At 41.1% G+C, this 4,516-nt stretch overlaps 1 protein-coding gene across 2 annotated transcripts in view; it reads right to left on the reverse strand.

The window, feature by feature from the left end:
- The window catches only part of NUDT13 (nudix hydrolase 13), a 25,153-nt gene that overhangs the window by 16,982 nt on the left and 3,655 nt on the right, over positions 1-4,516 (reverse strand). Inside the window, exon 1 of one of the 2 annotated variants that reach the window (XM_017528023.2) lies at positions 1,455-2,023. The exons of the other annotated variant lie outside the window; for it this stretch is intronic. The gene's annotated coding sequence lies outside the window, so the exon portion shown is untranslated. Of the gene's footprint in view, positions 1-1,454; positions 2,024-4,516 lie in introns of those variants that run through there. 2 annotated transcript variants of the gene reach the window in all.

The following is a 4,516-nucleotide window of genomic DNA, read 5'->3' on the forward strand; positions in this document are numbered from 1 at the left end:
CATAAATTATATGTATTTATTTATATTTTTCAAATGACTAGAAGTATACATACCAAACTGTTAGGATCGACTAATTTGAGGGAGTGGGATGAAGATAAAGATTGAAAAATGTGCCTGTAATTTTTACTTTATTCATTTTTCTGTACTAAAAAAAAAAAATAACCATGTATACTTATTCCTTTTAAGACAGAAAAGCCTATAAAATAGTAGTTCCTGAGACAAACTGCTTAATTAAGTTACCTCTATGCCACAGTTCCCAAAAACACCTCACCTTATTCCTTGAGCCAAAGGAATTCATTTGGTGAGTTTCTTGGACCCTGGGAACTGCTGCTTGATGTTTTGCCTCGTCTCTGCTACTAAATTAACCTTAGCCAGTTGTAGATTATCATGGCCTGCTGACTCATGAGTTGATCGTCACAGAGCTATTTATGCTTTTAAAAGTCCCATATTTCAAAGAGATGAAAGGTAATAGCACTCTTCCCCAACTATTAAATGATGAGGCAAGGTGCTTTAACATTTTTTCTCTGAACTCCCCCTCCGTGACAAATGATTCTCACATGTCTCTCATCTTGTTCATCTTTCCAGAAGAAAGATTAATTTATAAAGCACTACAGCATGACAAAAAGTGCATCTTGAATCTTGTGGTTACTTCCACTGAGAAGAGGCTAGGTTCCCTAGTATTTAAGAGAGCTGTTTTGAGAGTCCATTTCTCTATGACTGTGGACCTCCTTGGGATGGGGAAATATGGAAAACTGAGGAACCACGGGAATACAGCTTTGAAGGTCTCACTGACCTGCTTTGCAGTTTGCTTTCTAAAAAATAATTTTTCCTCCCTTAGCTCAAAAATTAAGACACAGGCTCGACGCGGTGGCTTACGCCTGTAATCCCAGCACTTTGGGAGGTCGAGGTGGGCAGATCGCTTGAGGCCAGGAGTTCCAGACCAGACTGACCAACATGGTGAAATCCGTCTGTACTAAAAATACAAGAATTAACAACAACAACAAAAATACAAAAATTTGCCGAGTGTCGTGACAGGCACCTGTAATCCCAGCTGCTCAGGAGGCTGAGGCATGAGAATCAGTTGAACCCAGGAGGCAAATGTTGCAGTGAGCCGAGATTGTGCCACTGTACTACAAGCCAGAGCGACAGAGCGACATCCTGTCTCAAAAATAAATAAATATTTAGGCACAATGTGAAAAGTTAGCAAGTTCCATTTTTAAATGAGTCTCCAAAAAAGTTATCAGAAAATTATTAGTTGTGGTTACTGAGATAGCTCCACAGTTGTTAGGCAAAACTATGGTCATATCCCTGGTTTCTGCAACAAGGAAGAGATTAAACAAAAATGGTAAAATGCCGTTACCAAGACCTTTTTTCAAGTTCTGATTATGCCTCCCCGTGAAGGCATGCCTTCCTGCACTTAGAAACTGAGCAGGTTTCTGTTTCACTGTACTTACTCTGAATTATTTTCGGGGCACCTTCCTAGTCCTCAGGAATCAGCAGGAAGAAGGAAACTCCAAAGGTACACATTCAATGGCTTCCTTTCCCCGGAGAGATCATTGCTGCTTCTGCCACACTTCCCAGAATCCTCTTAGAGATGCACTCTGGGAATTGTAGTTCAGTTCCCAGGCACGCTGCTGTGTTCTCCAATTGCAAGTTAACCATGATTGTCAAAAGCATGATCCTCTAAGATCTTATTACCAAGAGAAGTACTGTATCCTTGGAGAAAGTGGATAGTATTAGATCCATTTTTTAATTAAAAAAGATAAAGTCATTACATTCACCCTCATAACACAGAAGGCATAATGAGGCTGGGGTTGAGATGAAGTAGGGGTGGGAATCAGATACCTTTCAGCCTTTCTATATCTCTAGTTATCTCTCTGTCTGCACACTTTAGAACTAGCTCTAAAATTTCATGGAATTCTTCCAATTTAAAAGGATAGGAATCTGTATAGATTTGTTTGAGCTTATGGTAGGATTCATTTCTTGACCAGAGGAAGAGCATTCCGTTTGACTGGAAGCAGTCTCCCAGCAGAAATACTTTGGTGCTGCTCTCTTCTCGTTGTACTACTAAAGTTACTTCCCTATAAGACACTTTTTTTTTTTTTTTGAGATGGAGTCACTGTCACTCAGGCTGGAGGGCAGTGGCGCAATCTTGGCTCACTGAAAACTCCCCCTCTGGGGTTCAAGCAGTTCTCCTGCCTCAGCCTCATGAGTAGCTGGGATTACAGGCATGCGCCACCACATCTGGCTAATTTTTGTATTTTTAGTAGAGCCAGGTTTCACCATGTTGGCCAGGCTGTCTTGAACTTCTGATCTCAAGTGATCCACTTGCCTTGGCCTCCCAAAATGGTGGGATTACAGGTGTGAGCCACCATGCCCAGCCAAGAGAAGACACTTTTGAAGTCCACTCATTCAACATATATTTAATGAGTACCCAATGCGCCTGGGACTGTTATAGGAGTAGGATACAGCAGCAAACAAAAGAAAATCTCTGTCCTCATGTAACTTACATTCTAAAAGGGGAAAACGAACAAGTAAATATGCAATGTGTCATGTGGTTATAAAGCTTAGAAAGAAAAATTGAGATAAATAGAGGGATTAGTTTGCTATTGTATATAGGATAGTCAGCCTCATTGTTAAGATAATATTTAAACAAAGACACTGAAGAAGGTGATGAGAAACCAAGTTTATATCTATGGGAAGAGATTTGTAGACAGAGCAATAGGCAAAGGCCCTGGCATGGGAGTGTGCCTTGCACATTTGAGGAAAGGCTAGGAAAGAGCATGGTGGTCAGAAATAAGATCAGAATAGGCTGGACACGGTGACTCACGCCTGTAATACCAGCACTTTGGGAGGCCAAGGCAGGCACATTGTTTGAGGTCAGGAGTTTGAGACCCACCTGGCCAACATGGTGAAACTCCGTCTCTACTAAAAATACAAAAATTAAGGCAGGTGTGGTGTCGTATACCTGTAATCCCAGCTACTCGGGAGGCTAAGGCATAAGAATCGCTCAACCCCAGAAGCAGATGTTACAGTGAGCTGAGATTACACCACTGCACTGCAGCCTGGGTGACAGAGTGAGACATAGTCTCAAAAAAACAAAAAAACAAAACAAAACAAAACAAAAAACCAGATTGGTTCATTATCCTTAAGGAAGACACAGAAAATTGTAGGGAAACAATATATAAAGTCAACGGATTCTAAGGAGATGGAGAATCATGCTTAGGGGGAAATTGGGGCACTAATAATTTAAAAAGTCAAAATAACTGTTTTATGTAGTAATTGTTAATGATAATAACAAAATAGCTATAATAATAAAAATAGCTCGGACTGAGCATTTGCTGTGTTCCAGGCACTATGCTAAGTGTCCCACATGTTTGTCATTAATCCTCACATTCTATGAGATAGTATCAAAATTCATACTTTAGGCTGAGTGTGGTGACTCACACCTGTAATCCCAGCACTTTGGGGGCTGAGGCGGGAAGATTGCTTGAGCTCAGGAGTTCAAGACACCAGCCTGAGCAACATGAAATACCATCTCTACAAAAAATACAAAAATTAGCCAGGCATGGTGGCATGTACTTGTGGTCCCAGCTGAGTAGCACAGGAGACTGAGATAGGAGGATTGCTTGATCCCACGAGGTTGAGGCTCCAGTGAGCCGAGATCATGCCACTGCACTCCATCCAGACTGGCAACAGAGACCCTGTCTCAAAAAAAAAAAAAAAAAAATGCACTTTACAGATGAGATAACAGAGGCCTAGAAAAGTTAAGTAATTTGTCCATATTTACACAGTCAGTAGAAGGGCTGGGATATTAACCTATAATATTTGCCTAACTAAAGAAAGAATCTGTGTTTTTGACCACCATACCATAGACCTGGATTGTGTCTCTGACTGGGTGTGAGGTAGGAAAATTGAACATACATATTGGAAAATATTGGAGTGATGGAAAGAATCCCATGTTCATAGATTGGAAGGCCTAATTTGGTTAAAATGGCATCTTCCCCAAATTGATCTACAGATTCAATGCAATTTCTATCAAAATCTCATCTGGCTTTTTTTGCACAAGCAACAGAGGAAAAAATAGGACATTATCAAAATTTTTAAAACTTTGTGCTACAAACAATACCATGAAGAATGTAGAAAGACAACCCATAGAATTGGGAAAAATTATTGCAAGACATGTATCTGATAAGGGACTTGTATCTAGAATATGTAAAGAACACTTTAAACTGCCGGGCGCGGTGGCTTACGCCTGTAATCCCAGCACTTTGGGAGGCCGAGGCGGGCAGATCACGAGGTCAAGAGATCGAGACCATCCTGGCCAACATGGTGAAACCCCATCTCTACTAAAAGTACAAAAAATTAGCTGGGCATGGTGGTGTGCGCCTGTAGTCCCACCTACTTGGGAGGCTGAGGTAGGAGAATTGCTTGAAACCAGAAAATGGAAGTTGCAGTGAGCCAAGCTGGCACCACTGCACTCCAGCCTGGTGATAGAGCGAGATTCTGTCTAAAA

Source organism: Cebus imitator, unplaced genomic scaffold (genome assembly GCF_001604975.1).
Source record: "Cebus imitator isolate Cc_AM_T3 unplaced genomic scaffold, Cebus_imitator-1.0 Scaffold52, whole genome shotgun sequence".
NCBI classification, from domain to species: Eukaryota; Metazoa; Chordata; class Mammalia; order Primates; family Cebidae; genus Cebus; species Cebus imitator.